This window comes from Aotus nancymaae, unplaced genomic scaffold (genome assembly GCF_030222135.1).
Source record: "Aotus nancymaae isolate 86718 unplaced genomic scaffold, 86718_ANA_hifiasm-v0.15.2.pri h1tg000033l, whole genome shotgun sequence".
Classification (NCBI taxonomy): Eukaryota; Metazoa; Chordata; class Mammalia; order Primates; family Aotidae; genus Aotus; species Aotus nancymaae.
Window position 1 is genome coordinate 53,648,213 of NW_026988447.1, and position 23,529 is coordinate 53,671,741.

Here is a 23,529-nt window from a genome sequence, read left to right on the forward strand (position 1 = left end):
CTTCCCATCTTTGTTCCAAAGCATTTTCCTTTCTCAGAAGTTATGCTTTGAATTTAGTGGCTGCTATGAAGGTTGAACTCTCAAGGGAACAAAGGCAATGTTGTATATGGGACATGGTTGAAACCTGGGCCAAGGCCCAGAAATTCTGATGCTGTGAATCTCCTTTGCCTCCCTAGAACCCCTGGGAGTTGCTGGTATTGCAGACTCTCAGCTGGAATATATTCTGCACATAAACACTTTTCATTGTATCTGTTTCCATTTCAAATTAGTTGTCAGGTTGGGAATATTCTGTTATTAGCCTATCCCCTGGTGTTGTAATATTTATTCTACTTTTCTAAACCTGGCTTTTAATGAAACGGTATATGGAGTGAAGCCTTGCTTCTATCTTCTCCCTTAACTCGAGCCACGTTTTTTAAGCTGCAGAAGTTCTTGGAAACTTTATCTTGGGACATTCGTTACTTGAAATTGATTTTCTATACAAGGAAAGTCCTCCTGGATCCGACCCTCTGTCTGTTTTTTTGTTTCATTTTCACATATAGACCAGCTGTTGCCAGGTGGTAAAAAAGACAGACAATGAGCTTTTGCTGGAGATAATTCAAAGCATCACTTTTCCCAACTTTGATTTCTGAACGATGTTGACATTCTCGGTGGCCACTAAGGGGAGCCACATACCCATATTCTCTCAGCCTTAACAGAATCCCTTTATAAGAAAGGGGAGATCATATTCAGCTTGTGGCCAACACAAAAAGTACATTGCCAAATGCCCTTGGAAATAAGGCAGCAATTTAAATCGACAAATTCATGGGTTTAAAATTTAAGCAATACTTTTATTTGACTTTTCTTGCTTCTTTCTTCAGAGGATGTGGAAACTCATGCAGTAGGACTGCATCTGTCTTTAGGGAGAAATGCCTACTTTCAAAGCACTGTTCTAATTTCTTTCTTTTTTGCATGTACTTCTAAGGGTAGTAGCTGTGAGGCAGTTAAAACTCCAAACACGTTTGTTTTGTTTGAGTCATAAGTACATTTGTAGACATTAGAGCACCCATATTCTCTGGGAAGATTAGACAAACAGCATTAAAAGGCATATTTTAAATTTCATTTTCTTTGTTTTGCACCTCTTGCTGTCTCCAAATTGAATTTATTTTTAGCTCCATCATCTAAAAACAATCAAGTCATAGAGTCAAGAGAGTATCGATACCTCTTGGGAAGTCGCATTATATAGTGACACCATGTGGGGCTGTAAGCTCCACAGCTTGAATGTTTTTTAGTAGAGTGTCTTCAGTAACATCCTTTAACAGATCTTGCTTCACATGTTGGTCATAAAAGATGGCTGAAGAAAGTTCATTAGAAGATGATTAAGGGAAATAAAAGACAAGCGAGAGGAATCAAGTTCTTAACCTAGAAAAAGTGTTTGGAGGTTGAGTTAATGTGACTTGGACAAGGGAAGCAGAAAAATGAGTAGTGGAGAGAAATATCCCATCACTGCTACTCACATCAGTTTATAACACTGGTTATTCTGTGTACTGTTTCAACACAGTGATAAAAAACTGAGAGAGTGATGAGATAAGATAAAGAATGGCATACCACCTCAGAAACTGGGACTTACATTAAGAGTCTTCTTTTGAAGAATGGGGTCAAATCTATATTTAGAAATATTAGACGTGGGATTTAAGGAGGTTGTAAACCCAGCGTCTTGAGACTTTGATTAATGTGATGCAAACAGAAGGTGAGGGCCTCTGAGACCCTATTGCTTGATTTGCCTGTGAGGAGGAACCCTCCTTTGATGAGACTGTGTAGTGGTCTCTTCCTTTTCCCACAGTGCACTTTACTGAGTTTCAAAATCTTGTTCCTGTTTCCATTTAATTGTGTTATGATCTAGTATCTCTCTGGGGAATAATAATAAAAAATGTGGCCGGGCGCGGTGGCTCACCGCCTGTAATCCCAGCACTTTGGGAGGCCGAGGTGGGCGGATTACGAGATCAACAGATTGAGACCATTCTGGACAACACGGTGAAATCCCGTCTCTACTAAAAATACAAAAATTAGTTGGGCGTGATGGCGGGTGCCTGTGATCCCAGCTACTCGGGAGGCTGAGGCAGTGGAATCGCTTGAACTTGGGTGGCAGAGGTTGCAGTGAGCCGGGATCCCACTATTGCACGCCAGCCTGGGCGACAGAGTGAAAGTGAAACTCTGTCTCAAAAAAAAAAAAAAAGAAAAAAAATAGAATTTTAATCAGATTAATGCTGTACGAGATTTGTGTAAACTGTGTACATTATAGTTGAAGAAATAGAATCTTTTTAAAGGAAAAAACCAAAATTAAACAGAACTGTAATTCTGTGATCTAAAATTGTATCTCAATCAAACCCTTTTGTTTTTCTTGGTAATAAAAAAAGTCATATCCATAATGTTTGCAACCAGACTTAATTTTGCAAGTCAATTTTGATTAAAGAAGTGATTGGCCAATTGACTGTTCATCATAATTATCAATATATTATTTTTTTCCTGCAAATCCCCTGAGTTCCAGGGAGAAAAACCATATTATTTTTGTGAAGAAAGAAACAGGGGTGGTGAATCATTTTGGGTAGTAATTTGGGAAAAAACTTGCATTTGTTGAAAGTTTGCTGTGTCCCAAACACTTTATTTATTCTTCTTTTGCATTTATTTATTCTTCCCAATAACACAATGAAAATCACACACATTTTACAGATTAGGAAACTCAAGTGCAGATGTTAAATAACATACACAAGCTTGTGCAGTGTTGGAGATATAGTTAAAATAGGGCTGTGTACTACTGACATCTATTATTTTAAGAAAAAATATTTTTAATTTGTACCTTTTCAGGTTTTATAGTTACTTATATATTTTTTATTAGTTTAGAGTGATATGTTCAATAGTCTGAAACAAATCCATATTTTCTACTTGTGTCAACTTACAGAGGTAACCTTGCACTGCTATTCTTCAAAGGCTGTGCTGCTTAACTGTTTAACTATCTTCCTTTTCCCAGAACTCAGCTTTTTAGGGTTTATTAAAATTCTTATAGTGAAGAAATAAGTGCAGGTGTCTTTTTCAGGTGTCTGGTATTACCTTACTGAGCTTCACGTGTAAAATTAAATTTGATTCTAATGAGCTGCTTCTTCCAGTTTCAGTGCTGGGTACTATTATGATATAGAGGTGATGGAAATCATGCATGAATATCAGAGAAAGAATTAGAGAAAAATGTAATTTTTATTTCTTAACTCAAATATTCAATTGAAGCAGGTATTTATTGGACAATAGAGAGAAGATCATGCTGAAGTTAGATAGGACAACAAAACCCGTTTTCATTTTAGGTATAGGAGAACTATTCACAGAAGCCAGAATGCTATAGCAAGTGAAATATTCTTTTATTCCCTTACTATATTTCTTGGATCATCCTTTTCCTGTTATTTAACAAAAAGCTATATTTTAACAAATGATAGCTTAGCAATAAGTAGAAGGTAAGAAATATTTTATTAAGGAATACACATTATTATAGTTGAGAGAAATAATTTTAAATGACAACAAATTTTGTTTCCAATTTGGCTGGATTGGTGTCACAGCCTGAGCAATGAAATAGCCAATATGCCAACCATGTATAAAGATAAATTTTAAATTAGACACAAGAAATTCAAAATGACCTAGATAAATTTTTCCCATGAGCATATTATTTTCCATGTCCTCCTTTTCACTGTTCTAGGAACAAAATTGTCTTGAATAATTTAAACTGGCTTCCAAAGATCAATTATTTGCACCCAACAGTCTAGCCTCTGAGATAGTCTACATTATGGGTTTTGTTTTTTATTAGAGAAGATTTAGAAAACTTATTTTCATAATGTTTGTAAAATTACTTCTACTTTACTCAAGAGATAAGACTGTCTTCATTTCTCCCTAACATTTTATTTAAAAGAAAACTCAAAATTAATTTTGTCTCTCTTGGCACACATTTACTTAAAAAAATAACGATTTGAAAATAAGTTGCAGACATCATGACACTTGACTTCTGGATCCTTCATCATGTACCTTCTAAGAACAAGGACTTTTTCATACATAAGCACAAAATTATTATCACACTAGGGAAATGTACATTCAGCAATTTATTTATTATTCAGTTCATATTAAAATTTCTCTAATTTTTCCCTGATAACAGTTCCATCATGGTCTTGGAGGTTCTTTTTGATGGCTTTGCAGAGCACTTCTCAGCAAGTCTAAGTTAGCGCCGTGGAATAAGAAGCTAATACCAGCTACTGGACTCTGGTGGTTTCATATTTCTAGTGTGACCATTTCTCAACTTGTGAGCTTCCAGTGTTGCAGGGTTGCATAGATTATCCCTGCCTGGACTACATCCTGTAAATATATGGAATCTTATCAATGAGAAGGGAACTCTCTCTACTGGAACATTGGCCAGGCACTTAGAGGTCATGTATATCTAGTCTAAATTGTGAGCTTATAAGAATTATGGGGAAGGCATGCACTCTGCTTCAAGCCTTTCACTCAATAAACCTTTTTTTATATCTTAGTACTACGTGTCTGCAATCTCTGAATTGCATCCTCTAGCAACTTACTTTCTTTTTTTCCTGTGCACAATCTAGTCAGGGCTCATGTATTACATTTGTTTTTTATTGCCCTTTAGTCTTATCTAGAACAGTTGTTCATTTTTAGTTTTTTTTTTCCCATGGCAGAGCCTTTTGAAGAATCTGTGGCAATTTTCTTTTAGAATTTTACATATTCTAGATTTTTCTGATTACTTCTTTGTGATATTATTTAACCTATTCATCTATCTCCTATATTTCCTGTAAATTGAATGTTTGGTTGAAAAACCTGATGAGATTAAAGTTAAACATTTATGACAAGAAGATTTTACAGGTGTGAATATTCTGTATTGCATTATATCAGGGAGCATTAATATAAAGTTATTCAATTATTAGTTATTGGCTGAGTGCTAATTGTCAGAATTGTTATTGAAAAAGGCAAACATTTTTGCTAATGTTAATCAATATTTAATGTTAGATGATATTTTGGCACCATATGACTATCCTGTTACACAACTGCATTTGACCTAATGGTTTTAACTCATTGTAGTAATCCTTGTCTGAATCCTTTATTACATTTGGGGGTTATAAAATGATGATTTTCTCATTCTATCATTTCTTCTACATTTATTAGCTGGAATTCTTTTATATATAAGACTGTAATTCTCTGCTTCTTACTTTTAGAAAATCACTATGGACTCATGGATTTCTAAAATTCATTATATTATAATAAATTATTATAGTTATTCTCATGGATGATCAAATTTCCCTAAATGGTCAATTCAATTGGAACCCATTCAAGCTGTACCTTTGACCTTTGACATGATTGATGTGATAGGCTGCCTCTAGAATGGTTTTGGATAATCCCTTCTTCTTGGTATTCATAATCTTCTATAATTCCTTCCCTTGAGGGTGGGATGAACCTAGTGATTCACTTCTATCAAAGGAAGACAGGGCAAAAGTGAATAGTATGTAATGTCTGATGTTAGGTCATAAAAAGCCTGTGGCTTCTGTCTTACTTACCCTCTGTTACTCTCTTGCTTGCTCTTGCTAATGGAAGTCAGATGCCATATTGTAAGCTTCCCTATAAGGAAGTCCTTGTGGCTGGAAGACAAAAGAGGCCTTTGATAAACAGTTGATAAGTAACTTAAATTTTCAGTCCAACAGCCATGAGGAAGCAAATATTGTCCACAGCCATGAGTGGGCTTCTAAGCAGAACCTCCTTCAGTTGAGCCTGCAGTGGACTGCAGCCTGCCTGACAACTTCATTGCAGTCTTGTTAGAGATAGAGCCAGAGGACCCAGCCAGTTCAGCCACTCTCGTATTTCTGTTCCACAGAACTGTGAGATAATAAATATTTATTGTTTTAAGCCCCTAGGTTTGGGAGTAATTTCTTATGTAGCAATAAATCATTAATACAACCTCAATAGTCTTTGAGCACTTCTATTTTTTTCTAGTGCAACAAGATTTCTCAAATTCACTTTGTATCTTCCCAGACTCATACATGAAGTAAACATATTTTCTAAGTTCCTGTGGTTTCTTTCAGTGGAAAATGGTGTTCAGAATACAAGATCTGGGCACAAAATGTACTCATTGCTACAGAGATGTCATTATTTCTATATTCATTAGTGATTAGAGCTAGAAAACACATATAACAAAATTGTGAGTTCACACTGAAATTTCCAGTTTATAGTTCATATTGCATGGTTCTTCCTGAATTTCTTTTATTGGTGTGTCATTATTTCTCTTATAGTGAAAATGTTGGTTCCTTAACAGCAGAGGGTTAACATTATAAGGAAGTGGAGTAGTAGATATTATAATGTGGGCAATGATGTTATGATCTCAGGCTTTCTGGAATAGCCCTCTTCATTTCTACCACTTAAGATTTATTTGTTTGATCTTGAAGGGCTATTTGAATGTTAGAGTTTTCTTATTAAAATTTTAAAAATTATTTTCCAACCTAGAAAAATGATCCAGAAAGAATAGAATAGAAACATTAGAAATAAATATAGAAAAATATAAAAGAAAATAACTCTGAATGGTGAAATTGTGGGTATGTTTTCTTTATTTTAATAAGAAACAAATATTGAGTCCCTAATATATGCCGTTTACTAAAGCACTGAAGGCTCAAAGTTTCTGGCTGTGAGAATTTATATTCTGGAGAGAGAGAGCTATTATATAAATATGCCAATATATTTGGTAGGTGATATCATAAAGAGATACACAGCACTTTCTGAGGTTAAATGCTGTCTAAAAATATATATTATTTTAGTAATAAAGACATAATAATTCATGTTGAACAAAAATAAATCTGGGGGTGAGAGGGACAAGAGGAGATACAAACAGGAGGAAAAGGTTCCTCCTCGAATTGGGGAAGATGTCAAAGGCAAACTACTTTCTTTCACAATTTTTATCCAATTCTTATTAATTTTAACATGAAAATTTCTCATATAAAGCTTTGCCTTTTAACCTGTCTGCTTTGAATTAAACTAGATTTCCATTCTGCATTTTGGTGAATGATAGCATACATGTTTCTAGTCAACTGTAATGCTGTTTAGGAATATAAAGGAAAATATTGAACAATCTATTAATTTTGTGATTACCTTAGATGGTTAAGTTCTTCCTTTGTTTATATCTCCTTCTAAAAATTATTGTTATTTTAAAATTTTTTTACGTGTCTGCTTTAGCTAAGCTTGCAGATGAAGCCTTTTACAAATTTGTACAACTGTAATTTATGATCAAGCTCCCGAGGAGGAGCAGGAGTCAGAGCCTTGGAGCGTTAGTCTGTTCAGTATAGTTTATAGAACTCTTTGAGGGAAAGAAAAGGAGAGGGCAGGGACACAAAGGAAAGGCAAATCAAGTGGCATGTACATTCTTCGTTGTTTTTGTCTTTGGCACTTTTGTTTATTATTCATATCAGTTTTCTTTTTTTAAATTTATTTTTCATCATTCATGTTGGTTGAACTCATGATAATCCTGATGGAGGCAAAAAACATGCTATAGAATTGCTTTGATAGAACATAAATAAAGGGTTGAAATTTTAAGTCTGTTTGGTAGTCAATATGCATAATTGCAAAACTTTCATTAGTGCCATAGGAATTAATTCTAGGCAAGTGCAGTGTATTTACAGCTGATAGCTCCCCATACTTTGTGGAGTTCTTGCTGGGCTAATAGCACATCAGGCTTTGCAGAAGTCAGCCAAGTATGACTGGATGAGAGAAAGTCACTGAAGCTGGATTCTCGTGGGCCATTTACTTCATAAAGATCTTTAACAAAAAAGTTTAACAAAAAATTTACTAAGCTCTTGATTCTCCCCGTCTCCCCCTATTTTAGTTCCATTTCTGGCTCAATCACCGGAGCAGTGTCACCGCTTTTAGAGAACATGTTCCTGATTTGCAAAGCTGAAATGCAAACCAACAATTTCCATCTACTGGTCACTGTAGGCACTACAGACACAAAGAATAATAAGACAAAACTCCTGCTTTCAAGCAATTCTCAGCCTAAGCCCATCTGGGTCATTACCATAGACACAGACATCTGTTGTAGGAATGTTTTATAGGGCAGTGTCAACCAGTGAGGGCCATGGGATATCACTGGAAAATATCCATTTAGGGGACTACCTTATGGGCTATTTGGCCTCTTTTGTTCTTTGTAACACTTGAAACAAAATGAATTTATGTACTTACTGTCTTGTCATTGTGTGATAGATAACAGTGAAGTAAAGGCCATGAGGAACTAGCCTAGTTCCAAAGCCTTGTAAACAACAATCAATTTCATGTAGGTGTCCACACAAAGTGGCTGAGAGTCATGGTTAAGTGATTGTGACATGTCTGAAAGGCAAACTTATGTCACAGGAAAGAAGAGCTCTCTGGATAGATGGTTCCCTACAGTTTTGTAAAGACATCTGGAAACTTTGATCTGGGAGACACCACGTCACAGAGAATTGTTATCGTCTGAGAGCACACTGGTGATAAAAACCTTTAAATACATATCTTAACTAAATCTTATATGCACTCAAATTGCCACCTGTTTTGTGATCACTGGAGTTAATAGTCTGCCTGTCACAAAGATAAGCCGATGTTCTAGCAGGAAAATACATGCTTCCTCTCTGATATTATTTTATTTTTTATTTCTGCTTTTATGTTTAAATTAAATTTATTTTCATGGATGGCATTTTAAAATTGCAATCCAACTTAATCTGTTCCTCAAAAGTATAATTTCCTCAGAACATTTGGATAATTCATCTGCATGCATTAGTTGTAATGATTATTCATATATATGATGGTTTCACTTAGGTTTTTGGTCTTAAGATGGTCTCTATTGTTCTGCTGATTTGTTTGTCCATTCTTGAAACAGTATTTGCCAATGTTTTATGGGTGCTTGAAAAGAAGACATATTCCCTGTTAGTGGAAGTCATACATATATATGCATCTATGCATTCAATATTTGTTTCAAGTCAATCCAAACATCTTCAGAAGTCAGGACATTGACATGAATGTGCTCAGCAGCCAGATGTAATTCAATAAAGAGGAGTGCCAATGAAATAACAGAAAGCATGTTTTTGGCATAAAGACACAAATTCAAAAAATTTTTTTTAAATGATTATATGGATGTACCTCCTCAACCTTAGCTGTGTTTACTGAGTGAATTTGGCCTATTAGTTCTTTGTTTGCATCCTCTAATATGCCTACTTATATTGGAGGAGGGGTTTTATGTAAAACAAAATGAAACAATTGTAACAGCTTTAGTTTCCTGAGAGAGGGCAAGAATGATGTTATGCGTTTTATTGGAAAAGAGATTAGTGTAGGAGGAGAGAAGAAGGAAGGCTGAACTTTGAAGGTTTCTATAAGTTCTTCTATGTTCAACTCAAAGTGTCGGGCCGTTTACTTCTCAAAGCATATTATCCAAGATTGGGACTTGTAGAGAGCTAACACTGTGCAAATAAATAGTGAGGTTTGAGAGTGGCAATTTGAGTAGAGAGAGAGATTAGAGACCTTGTCTTTGTCGAGAAGTAAAATGATGAAAAGTAAAGTTTGCAATAATATGTATTTAAGTTTAAATAATATTTTTAAAATAAGTAGCCTGCAATTTGGGGGAAACAATTTTTGAGTTAAAGTAAAAATCCCAACAGGACTCTAAGTACATGAAAAGTGAAAAAAGAAAGATAAACCAGTTAGTACCAACTTATGTTTATTGTAGCAAACAAATGTTTGGTTCTCTGCATTACTGCAGCAGTATATAATATCTTTTGCTCAGACTTGGAAGTAAATCAATTAACATTGGATTTATTATCAAGGAGTGGTTGTGTAAGTGCCAGATGAGAGATAGCCTAAGACACCAAACCACTTACCATATGCTATGGTTTCAATTATGGTGTCCTCCCCCAAATTCATGTTGAAACCGAATTCCCATGGTAGTATTAAGAGGTGGAACCTGTGGGTTGGTGATTAAGTCTCTGCCCTCATGAATGTGATTAGGTGCTCTTATAAAAGGGCTTGAGGGGGTGAGTTTGGCCCTTTTTACACTGTTGCTGTTAGCCACGTGAGGACCAACAAGGAAGCCTTCCCCAGATTCCAAATGTGAGTGCCTTGATCTTGGACTTACATCCTCCAAAACTGTGAGAAGCAAATTTCTATCTTTTTGTTAGTTACTCGGTCTCAGGTATTTTGTTATAGCAGCACACATGAACTAAGACACCATCATGACCATTATACAAAGACATGCCAATGAAAGGATCTGGCATGGCTTGATCTGCCATGCCAGAGAACTGAGCCCCAGGCTAGGGTGAAGCACTCACGGGTACCCTTGGCAAGAGATTACCTCTTGCAGTACCTTTCACAGGAGATGTCCCATCGGCAGTCTGTTAGCCAGCATCAACTCACAGGGAGCCATGTCACATTAGAGTTCTCTGAGTCTATGGCTTCCCTTTTCCTGTGGTTCAGTTTTGTGGCATGGAGCATCTTTCCTGCACAAGTATTTGTAATTCCTTCCATTCAGCTCCTATAGACAGCGGTGGATCCTACAGCCCCCCCTGCTGGAGACCCTTTGCCTGGAGGATAGCCTTTTAGATGAAAAGGGAGCACTAATAGGTAACTGGGAGGAGAGAAAAAGAGAAACAAAGGAAGCAGGTTTTGAGTTTCTGTTTTGTGTAAATCCAAATAAGCTGTGTTTTTAAAGAAGTGGATCTCAACTGTGTGGAACATACATAAAATTTTTTATGTTTCCCTAATCACTGCTTTCAATATTTATCAAATCCTCTATTTCTTTCTTTTAAGGACCTTGTAGACAGCTTTAGGACCTTTGAATACTCTGAGATTTAAAAACTCAACCAATCAAGTTTAAAGTTCCCCTCTCATTCTTGATCTAAAGCTTTCCTATATCAAGTCACTACTTAATGCCATGTTTCAAGGGTTTTTGAGTGGGGAGATTAACTTGGTCTGTTCTTGTGCTCCCTCACCTTTACCACTCATCCAGACTCTAACTTCTGTGTTTGGGGACAACAGGAAGAAAGAAAGTGCCAGAACACCAATCTGCTTTACCCAGAGATAGCTGTGCTTCTTCCTTTGTTGGCTCATGAGGGTTTATGTTGCTCTTCTGCTAATAATCTTGACTGGCTGCTCCTGATAACATACTTGTGTGCAGGCATCGAAAGAGTTGTTCTTATGGAAGGTGTATGTGGGTTCTTTGACCTGTCTTGTGAGAATTTCCTATGGTTCAGTTTTGTGGCATGGAGCATCTTCTCTGGAACAAGTACTTGTAATTCCTTCTACTCAGCTTCTATCCACACTGGTGGATCCTACAGCCTCCCCCTGCTGGAGCCCTTTTGCCTGGAGGATAGCCTTTTGGATGAGAAATTGGCAAAAAGGGCTCAAGACTAGTTCCTTTTCTGGTGTCCTTGGACCTAAGAAACTCACCACCCATACCACTGCAAATGATAACTTGGCTACTGCACTGTCTTCCTCTTTATTAGCCTGCCATCATCTCTCTTTAATTCATAGGGACTCATCAGCAAGTCCTAGCAGATAGTCTTCTCCAAGTGCAAGGCAGTTCCTCATCTTGAAAGCAATAAGAAGTTCTATTCAGTAATTGTCAAATCCCTTCCTGCCACCTTGGCTTAAGGGCTGGGTAGTATCTTTTTCCATGAACAGTATAGTCACACAAGCCCAGTAACTTTAGCTACCCTCTCCTCTCTCCCTCCAGTCATCTTTTTATATAGGTGGTTGGGATGGGCAGGGATGGGGCCTGCCTGGGGGTTGCTTTTCACTAGATCTTGTGAGAGATATTGATCCCTAGTGCCTCGCTTTAGAATGTGGTATAATAGTGTCTCTTTGTCCTCAGGATTGAACGTTGGTCATTTCAGTGTAATGAATGATTTTAAGTTACTAAATTGTACAGTTGCATATCCGTGTTGCCTCAACTGTTTTAATCAATATTGTTGCATGGACTAGAGTAGGGCAGAGTGTCAAGTTCCTGTGGTCTGTGTGGATCCAAGCAGTGGAGTCATCTTGCTGCTTAGAGTCCTCTCCCTCTTCTTATCACTGCCCTGGAGGGTTTAGCTGGCACATGTGGGAGGAACATGAGTTAACAGACTTGAATCTTCATTTGCACATTAAACACAGTTTTCTTAGGATTAAGGCAGTGTTTTGCTGGTTAGCAGGCTCCTCAAACAAATATCTCACTAAAAACCACAAAATAAACACCTCAACCCCAAACCAAGCCAAAACAAAAAAATTACTGATATTTGGAGTGTTTGCCAGCTTCTACATTGTAAATATTTTCATTATGAGGATTTCAACCTACTGATGTGAAGTCACTGCATGGAGAATAGGGAAGAGATCTTATAATCTACTCTTATGAGTAACTATGATCTGACTGCAGTGCACTGTTGTGTGTATGTTTATTTTGTATGACTCTATGGAGTCTGATGGAATTTATGGTGATATTATAGCCCCCCGATATGTTTCATCCATGCTATTTGTTGGAGTTATTTCTAATATTTAAAAAGTAGCAAAATTTATTTTATGAGATGATGCAGAATGAAGTAGACCTGAAAACATAGAAAGAAAATGTTAGGACAGAATTCTTAAGGAAAGCAGGAACCAGGTAACAAGGCAAGAAGCTAGATTTACCAGAAAATTGAGTGAGAAATTCGTGCAGTATGGTAGCCAAAGCCTAAAGACTTCTAAGAATAGTCTGCCTGTGTGTGCTTATAAGCAGTTTGCCTGTCAGGGCTGTAATCCCAGCCCACTTCCCCAAACTTTCAGTTAACTTGACTATAAACAAAAAAAGACCTTTCTTTGTGAGCTGTTGTTAGATAGATGAAGAAAAGGGTCTGTGTCCCGCGTCTGGGTCTATGCAGAGTGGATAAAGGGAAATGAGACAGGAGGCAAGAACTAATGAGATTCAGAGGGCAGGGACAAGGCCAGAGGGAATCCCGAGAATGAAAGACATGGAGATTCCCAGAAGTTTTAGGGAGGCCATTGAACCTTTGCCAGCCAAGTAATGGGGGCATTTGCCAGTTTTATTTTTGACAGAAAGATGACCTTAGCTGCCATCTGATGTTATTTACTCTACTGTTAAAAATAATTATGGCCTTATTTTGTTTGATCTGCCAAAGGTTGAAATCTATTACTATAATTGTGTTTCTGCCATTTATACATATACTTAACAGTTTTGTTTTATACAAATTTATGCTAGACTAGTTTAGGCATCCAAATTCATGGCTATTAGAACTTATTTGTGAATTATCAAGGCAAAATCTCTCTTTGCTCACCCAAGAGTGTGGTGTGCTTTAATTTATTTAGGTCTTATTTTGTATCAGGCAATTTGAAGATATTGCTTAGTAGATATTACATTTTTTTTTTTTTAATATATTCTTAGGTATGACAGACCTACTAGTTGCCCCCAGTATCATTTCCGCTTTTCTTTCCCTAAGTGGAAGCTCTGAATTTTAGCTGGTGGATGAGCACTCAGAATAAAGGCTACATTTCATAGCCCCTCTTGTAGTAGAGCCTGGCCGTATGACTAAGTTTTAGATAGTGGAATATGAGTGGAAGTGGTATGAGCAATTTTGAGGAGTGTTTCCAAGCGAGGTCAGAGCAGAAAGCTGGAGGGAGCCTGGGACCCCTGGGGATATGTAAAACTGCTGTTCCAGTTTTGAACTGGACCACAGGACATCTCACACGAAACAATAACCACTGTGTGTCTAAGTCATTGTTTTTTTTTGTTTTGTTTTTTTGTTTTGTTGTTGTTGTTGCATAAAGCTGGATCTAATGCTAAGTTACATACTAAGTTTTTTTTTTTAATCTCTTTTGTTGGTTTGTAAATGAAGATTTTTTTCCCCCTTGTATCTTCCAGATGGCTATTATTGCTTTGTATGAAATGTGCTATTAGGTAATTTTTGTCACTGTGAGAACATTACAGTGTACTTACACACACCTAGACGGTATAGTCTACTATACACTTGGGCGACACAGTATAGCCTATTTCTCCTAGGCTGCAAACCTATGCAGCATGTTACTGTACTAGATATAGGAAATTAATTATAACATAAAGGTAAAAATTTGGGAATTTAAACATAAAAATGGTATAATAAAATTATGATATAAAAGATTAAAAATGATATACCTGTAGAGGTTACTTACCGTGAATGGAGCCTGCAAGAATGGAAGTTGTTCTGGGTGAGTCAGTGAGTGAGTGCTGAAGGGAGGTCAAGGCCTAGGGTGTTACTGTAGACTTGATAAACACAGTGCACTTTGGCTATTCTAAATTTATAAAAAAATTCTTCTTTCTGCAATAGTAAATTAACCCTAGCTTACTGTAACTTTTTAACTTTGTAAACTTTTAATTTTTTAATGTTTTGATTCCTTTGTAATAAGACTTCAAACACACAGATATAGCTGAACAAAAGTATTTTCTTTCTTTATATCATTTTCTATAAACTTTTGCATTTAAAAATGTTTACTTTTATTTTTATTTTTTACTTTTTAAGCTCTTTCATTAATAACCAAGACACAAACACTACACTAGCCTCGGCCTACATAGGGTCAGGATCATCAATGTCACCATCTTCACCTCCACATCTTGTCCCACTGGAAGGTCTTTGGGGGTAATAACACATACAGAGCTGTCATCTCCTATGATAACAATGCCTTCTTCTGGATACATCCTGAAGGATCTGCCTGTTTTACAGTTAAATTTCTTTTTAATAAATAGAAGGAGTATAATCTAAAGCAATGATAAAAGTGTAGTAAATATATAAACCAGTAATATAGTTGCCTATTATTAAGAATTATATACTATAGATAATTGTATGTGTTATACATTTATACAGCTGGTAGCACAATAGGTTTGTTTACACCGACATCACCACAGACACATGAGTAATATATTGTGCTGTAACGTTAGGGCAACTATGATGTCACCAGGCAAAAGGAGTTTTTCAGCTACATTATAATATTCTGGGAGGTCCGTAGTTGACTGAAGCGTCATCATGGGGTACATGATTGTACTTGGATAACAAAAAAGTAAAGAAAGGAGAGTGCTGACATATTGGGAGAGCCATCAACTTTCTGGTGATCTAATGAGGCCAAAGCACTGTTGTGGGAGTAGCTGAATAAGCAAGCGGGAAGGAGAAGCAGTTATGGTGAGAAAGCAGGATACTTGAGAGTTTTTGGAGGTGGAGCATTTCTAGTCGTAACAAAGACTGGGGTATAAATCTAGTTGTGGGTGGTTGAGTTGCATGTGAAAGCAAAGGTGACTTAAAACTACCAGGCCAAGGAACTGAGAGGGTGGGTTAGCGATGGGACATGGAAGACCTTTAAGATGGAGAGGAAGGCTGTGAGCCAGATGACAAAGGCTGTGATTACCGTAACAGGAAAGCAGTGAAGAGTGTGGCGAAATCACATGCATCTCTCAGAGTGAGTTTTATGCAACAGGGTGGGAATAATAATGATCTGGAGCAAAGATACAGTCCTAAGAGCTCTGAATCCATGAAGAGACAATGAATAGATGACATTTTTCTTCTTGTATTTTTTTCAGGTAGGAAAATATTTTTTATAAGTTAGATTTTTTTATGTTAGACTTCATAGTTGGTAGGTTAGATTAACCTTATCATTTATATAAATTTCTCCAAAAATCTGGCAATATCATTTCTATCATATAAACACATTTCACATGGGAAGTTGTAAGAGGCTAATTCATGGAGCAGCCAACTCACTGCCATTTTAAATGGTTAAGCTTAGGTAAAATCTTTATATCAGTACATTATATAAATGTCAATGGCAAGCCATTTTTAGTTTGTACAAATTTAAGATTTTACAATATTCTCTTTAAGCTATTAATGGCTTGAGACAAAGCGATGCCAATGTAATTAGACAGTTTAATTATAAAATCCATAACCAGTTTTTAATAAAAATACAAATCTGGTATTTCAAAATGACTAATGTGTTAATTTCAGTGCTAGTTTAAGAGCAAAATTGTCAGCCTTTCAAAATTTTCCATGACAGTCGTTTTCTTTTATTTGATTCTATTTTTACCTGTCATGCCTTAAGAAAATAAGATACAGAAAATTCTAAGCTAGATGGCTACTATATATTTTGTAGTTTATTTTAAAAGTAAAACCCACAACATCTGACATAATCTGGAACTAGTGTTCAGAAAGTAATTTTGACTTGATGTTTAGCGTAGACCCAGTCAGAAACGATGATAGTATAAATGGAGTCTAGACAAACACGAAGGTGAGCATTGTGCTTTTGTAGCAGCATTTGAAGAGTTTCCTAAGGTTTTATTTTACTTTTTAGTTAAGTTTTGCTCTTGTATCATACTCTATTACATTTCAACTTAGTCTTTGTCCTTGCATTCGTTTTCTTCCCACCATACGTCTGCATTTGCCCCCATTTTCTCATGAGGTCATACTTTATTTTATAGGTCTAGCAATACTACAAGGCCAAGATTCCTGTTTTTCCAAATAAGATATAATGTATTAAAATTTGACATATATGCCTTCTTAAGATAATCGGCAAATATATTAAATATTTAAATACGTACCTACTTCAAAGGTTAAATATTAATAAAATACATGTTTCTACTAGGATTATCATGAGAAGTGCAGATATATCCAGACATTCCATAGGCCATTATTTTAATATTTTTAGATTTAAAGCTTTCTATTGATGTTCTAGAAAATGTGGAGACCTTGCAAATAAAAGAAAGGCTGAATTGCTTATTATTTTTAGAAAAAGTAGCAATGCTAAAAGGATGAAACTTAGGATTTTAGCCAATATGCATGTGTGTTAAATTAAATCATTCACACAGCAAATATATATATATATATATATATATATGTTATGTGTATATGTTTTCATATTTTAAATTGTTTTTTAGATAATACGTGTTGAATTCTTACTATATTTCAGATACTGTTTAGGCATCAGATGTAAACAAAACAGATAAAATTCCACATAAGAAAGAGATAATAAATAAATGTACAAATAATTTAATTTTAAAAAAGATAAAATTCAGGTGAAGACAGATAATAAGCAAATAAATAAATGTATAATAGTGTAATTTTCAGAAAATCATAAATACTGAGCCAAAGAAATAGTATAGTAAGAAAACAGAGGATGACTAATTGGGAGGGTTAGGAACACATTAGATACATTATTTCTTCATTTCAAAAATATAAAATGAAATCTGTGATATTTTCTGTATAAAATTTTAGATAAACTTTTTTATCTCTGTGATTTATATAAAAATCCTAATACCTTTCATTTTTTTCTCCTCTAATTATTATTATTTGTAGTCCTTACCTAAAATTTTACATTTGCAACTTATACACTGATCTTTTTCTTATGTAATCATCTTGAATTGCTTGGTAAGGGGTAGCCAAGTCCATATTCACCATTTGATGCATAAGAGGTGTATCAGTTTGTTCTCACCTGCTAATGAAGACATACCTGAGACTGGGTAATTTACAAAACATAGAGGTTTAATTGACTTGCAGTTCCACGTTGGCAGGGAGGCCTCACAATAACGGTGGAAGGTGAAGGAGGAGCAAAGTCATGTCTTACATGGTGGCAGGCAGGAGAGCGTGTGCAGAACTGCCCTTTATAAAACCATCAGATCTTGTGAGACTTATTCCCTATCATGAGAACAGCACAGGAAAGACTCGCCCCATGATTCAATTACCTCCCACCAGGTGTCTTCCATGACACATGGAAATTGTGAGAGCTACAATTCCAGATGAGATTTGGGTGGGGACACAGCCAAACCATATTGGAGGGTGTAAAGAAAATATAGCTAAAGTTGAATTTTCAGGTATGTAACAAATAGTATGAGACATAGACCTGTATGAGACTTGGATTTTAAATTCCCCCTTATTTATCAATTTTCATTAAAAACACCTGCGTCTCAGTAGCCTCATCCACAAAATAAAGATAGAAGACTTTCTAAATTTGAAGAATAATTGTTGTGTAGTGAAATCAATTCAGGAAGGTCTAGTAATTTTGATTCTGTGAATAAAAATTAATGATTCATGCTGTAGATAATAATACCTTCTGTGTTGAGATTTCAAAATTTACTATTACCAATATGGCAAATACTATTTTTTTTTTTTTTGGTCTGGAAGAATTATTGAATTATTTTAATGAAATTTTTTCTTGTTTCTTTATAGATCACATAGCGAACTTGTTTATATCTTGTATCCAAACTACCATCAAATTTATCTTTTCACTCTTGCTTGTTCCAAACTTTTATTTTCTGACAAAGAACCATCACCTGCAGCTTTCTTTACTTTTTAAATTAGTACTAGCCCTCTGCCCTCTTTTTTGCCCAGAGAGACTGCATTTCCCAAAGAAATAAACTGCTCTAGTGACCGTATAAGCAAAATAAATGAGGGAAGAGGACAAGATGGTGTCCTCTTAGTGATTCCATCTTGCATCCAGTGACCCTCCTTCACAATGCTCACAAACCACCCACTGATAGCTTGTTTCACAAACTTTACCAGGATCAATACCAAGCTTGCTCATCTTCAATTTGTGTTTCCTACTCTCTTCTATTTCTTTTTCTTTAATTGAGATAAGGCATTTCTTCATCTCTAGTGTTCACTGATAGAGATATTACAGTCTTATTTGCAAAGTTATTTAAGTGTCCTGGGTTGTAATACATTGGGGTCAAGAGTCTAGGAAACAACTAGGCCAGCTAAGTATTCTTGTTGCAGGTTACCTTTATTGTTGAAAGTGGGCGTATTTCACAGAACAGGGGTATGTTTATCCTTTAAGTGTTGTGGTTGTTCTAAATGAAATTCATCATTCTCTTAGGCTTACATCCCATACATGTGTTCAATCTAATTGAAAATAACTCTTCTATCACCAGAGAAAATAGTGTGAACACAATTGTATTTTAGTCATCACCTAGCATGTGATCTTTGCTAATGCCAATTGCTATAGAACCCAGACTTGGAAACCAAGTAATATAGAAATGGTATCTACTAATTCTACATTCATGAAGCTTCATTTGTTTACCTCCTAGTGAATACACTAAGGAGTATAAATGAAGGAGACTTCTGAGCTGAGGCAGTTCTGAAATATGAATGTAATCTTTTAGAAAACCTTCAATAACCCCATCCTACCTCAAATTCATGGTCTAATGGAGTTTCATCACATTCAGCACAATCTACAAAGTTATTATTCTTTTGCTTTGAAAGGTAGTATTGTGGAAAATCTGGTGCAAACCCCCTGTTTGTTGATCTCTCGTATTACCATATGGGACAGATGTAGCTTGCTTGTTTACTGCCTTTTCATAGGGTTAACATTTTTCTAATCTTTCAGTAAAGTTAATTGATTCAATTTACCACACTAATATAAATAAATCAAGAATCTAATCACCAAGGGGGAGGACATCGATAATTTATTTATGATTAAAATAAGCATTGGTGAAGTAAAGTCATCTCTTACTTTATCAAAATGCCATTGTTTCCATCCTCTCCTTGAATGCAGTGGCCTTTTGCAGTGATTGATTTGGGCCATTAATGACAAGCCCAAGTAGGTTTTAATTCATCCATCTTCCTTTAGCCCAGACAAAAATACTACTACAAATAAACATCATGTCTGAGTGATTTTTGACAGAAAGAACAACAGAAAGCCTCCTGGTCCATTATATACTTGTCCCTTCCTGTGACAGAGCTCCAAGAAGGCCTCTGAGCCCATGAATTTGGAACATCCTAAAATCCTGACTGAGATAATGTTTCGGGGGTGCTAACTTGACACTTTGTAATGTTGGTATAGTTTTAGGAGTACCCAAGGCTATCTTGGGTATTAGTGAAGAATGCCACAGAAACACAAACCTTAAATATAAACACCACGCACAGGTGCTTGTGTGTGTTTCTACAAGGTGTTCCTGCATATTGATGTGTAAAATGACAAAAATCAGAAAAATTGTGCTGAAGGGATAATACATTTCTGATCACAGTGCTGTTTTCAAGTCATCCTCATCTTGGCTGTGATTCTTGAAGAAAGCTGTTGACAAATGCGTGGTAAATGCACCTGATAGCAATAACTTAAGCATGTCTTGAAAATAAGCTTGTATGACAGATGTACCTGAATGTGTGTTCCAAGCTAGGGAATCTGGGAGTGGCCAAAGTGGAGAACCATTCCATTTTTGTGAGGAACATCTGAGTCCTGGACTCGTCCTGTGAAATACTGGTCATACAGGGCATGAGGGCCTTGAGTTTTGCGTTGAATGAAGGTTGTCAGGTAGAGGCTGTTAGGGAAAGGGCGTTCAGTGAAAATGCTATATAAACTGCATGCCTTTGCAAGTGGTTGCGGTTCTTCTGTTCAGTGTGCTGCCACTGGACTCTCTCCCCTGTATGTAAGCCATAAGTAAAACCCCATGTCTTGTTCACTGGCTTTGAATCTCTTCTTTGGCCTCTTGAACCTGGTACCATCCCCACTGGAGTTGATAGGGGTTTAGCACAACGGCAAATAGTAATTTTTTTTTAGTTTATATTTTAAAGAAGATGTGGCTACAAGTGCCAGCTGAGCTGGCATTAGATTCACAGTCAGCTTCTCCCAAGCACATTGCACCGAATGCTCCACGTTACTGCTTTTCCTTTGATTCTGTTGGTGATTCTGTTCTTGTCTCTGCAGGAAGGTGTTAATTATCCTCCACTAGTAATTTCTGAGCTTCTGAAAGCAAAAACACCCAAAGCAGATTTTTGAGTAATTTGAGAAACTCCCTTATGAGAGTGGAAATCCAGTGACTTTATTAGCATGGCTAAATTTGTTAGAACAATTCTGTGCAATCTGCTATACTTCTGTGAGGTAAACTTTTTTCCTCCTAATCCTCTTATTCTTATTGTATAAAGGAATAATAATTTTTCTTTTTAAGTTGAATCAATTTGTTCTTAGTCATATAAAGTTGGAACCAAAGTTGAAGTTTAGCCAGAAATTGCAAGCTGTTTCTAACCCATGAAAGGTCAGTGGTGACACTCTTGGTACATTTGAATGTCATGAAACCCACCACAAAGAAAGACTGGTTTCTGGATTCATTTTTGGTACAACATTTCTTAAGCTCTTTCTCTGTTATCACCCCCTGCCTGGCATATTCTGAAGTCTCCAAAAAGAGGTCACTTCCAAGAAGTGTGAGTCTTAAATTTCTTGTCACAGAATATAGCATCCTGCTGATAGAGATAAGGGCTTTGAAAATGTAGTAAAAAATTACTATTAAAAATCCCAATGGAAAAAATATTAGTTCTGAACTGTCATATATTAAATATACACTGACAAGCAATGCAGCCACCTTAAAAATTACATAAATATAAGACTGTTGTATTACCTTTAATTCAGCCTTTTACTTTCCCCGCTTAGAGGAAAGAATCAGTTTGAGGAAATAGAATCACTATTTATTGAAATCTCTGTCAGCTGATTCATAGAGGAGTGATTGACCACTGCAGTTCTCCGATCTTGTCTCTTCTTGAGAAAATGGATAGGAAATTTTACAAAGAACAAAATAAATTTTACAAAAAACAATTTATGATAAATAAATAAATATATTTATCATAAATCGTTTCTCCAGCCAGGACCAGAAAACTTTCCTGTCTTCCAACCTTCAATTTTTCCTTGTAGAGTGGCATCCACTGGCATTGCTCTAGCTGGATCCCTCCCTGTGTTTTCTCTGGACTTTCATGAGAAGATTGTAAATGGCTCACTGACTTCAGTTCCCCCTTCATTTCACTCCACACCATTCTACCAGAATGTCTCTCTAAAGCATAACTCTGACCAGGTCACTCTGATGTTCAATATCTATTACCCAGAGAATCTAAGGCAAACATCATAACCTGACTCACAGAGCCTTCTACAATCCAGGCCTATCAGATTGTGATAAATGGTTAATTGTCTTTTCAAGTATATGACATTTCTGCCTAAATATTGGAAATTGTTTAGCTACAATCATATCACTTACTTCCACAGTGTATGATTTTATTAGATCCATTAAGTCTTTCTGGGATGTATATACTGGTAAATGTAAAAAAAAAAGGTGTTATGTAACTTTTTCAAATTATACCAAAGTCTTGGTCATAAAACTGCAACTAGACCTGGCACAGTTGATCCATAGGGCCAGAAATTCTACTCCATAATTATGTATCTGACAAAGTTGAACATTTACACCAACCAAAAGAGATGTATAAGAATATTCAAAGCAGTGTTATTTGTAATAGTTTAAGGACAAAGGAATTTCAGGAGATGTATATTAATGGTAAAATTGACATAAATATATCTTGATATAGTTATAAAATGGATTACTGTACAGCAATAAAAATGGCTAGATTATTGTGCAGGCAACAGCGTGATTGCAATCCGTAAGCACAGCATTGAGTAAAAGAAGCGAGACATTTTAAAAAATATATGTTTTAATTTATATAAAGTTCAAAAATAGGAAGTCATGGTAGAAGTCAAGATTACTGGGTACATTTTGAGGAAGTGAGAGCAGTGATTGGGAGGTAGCAAGAGGGGTTGCTTCTGGGTTGCTTGTGGTAATAATTCTAATTTTTGCCCCAGGCTATGGTTGCAAGGGTTTGTTCATTTTGTAATGAGTCATTGTACTGTTCATTTGTATATACTTTTCTAAATCAAGACAATTTTTTAAATCAAACGTTTTGTTATCAAAAACTATTTACTAAAAAATGTCCTGATTTCTATCTCTAGGAATCATGTTTTCCCAGGATGGCAAAGATAAACTGGAGTTTCAATCTTGCTGTCTTAACAAGAGTAGAGGGATAACAAAGAATAAAACAAGGAAATAAAGCTGACTATATTGAAAGAACAGAAGTATGTCCTTAAGAGAAAGCGTCCATCCTCAAAGACTTAAGAGAAATTAATTAGTGGAAAATAGGATATCAAAATGCAGTATAAATTGAAAAAAAGTGGGAATAAAGAAATACATCCAGGATTAGGCTCTCTTAAAGAGGGACCAAGAAAAATCACAAGATAGGAAAAAATCAGAGTTTTTATTGATTGGAAACTATGACTTTTTCCCAGAGAAATTTATCAGAGGAATAGGATGAAGATCGTGGAGAGCAGACTGGAATGACTTTCCAGATAGTAACTTCTAGGAGAGTAATATAAAATGATCTCTTAAATCTGCTGACACCTTTCCTAGGCCCTGTATTCCCCATAAAAGTAGTTATGCTATATTAAACATAGAATGATTATGCTATAAGACTGTATGGTTATTGATATGGGAAAAGATAACTGGAAGAGTCAATGTAAGATTCTGAAAGAATATCCAGATGAGTTCAATAGTACAGCAAATGACTCTGCAGGCTGTGCCTTGTGGGAACATAACTAAATTTTGTGAAATTCAAGGGAATGCAGAGCAGTGATGAGGCTTATCAGTCAGCAACCTGGTAGAAGTAGATCAAGTTGGACTAGATCTTGGTTGGACGAGAGGATGACCCTGAGCGAAATTATCTGACTCTCAAATGA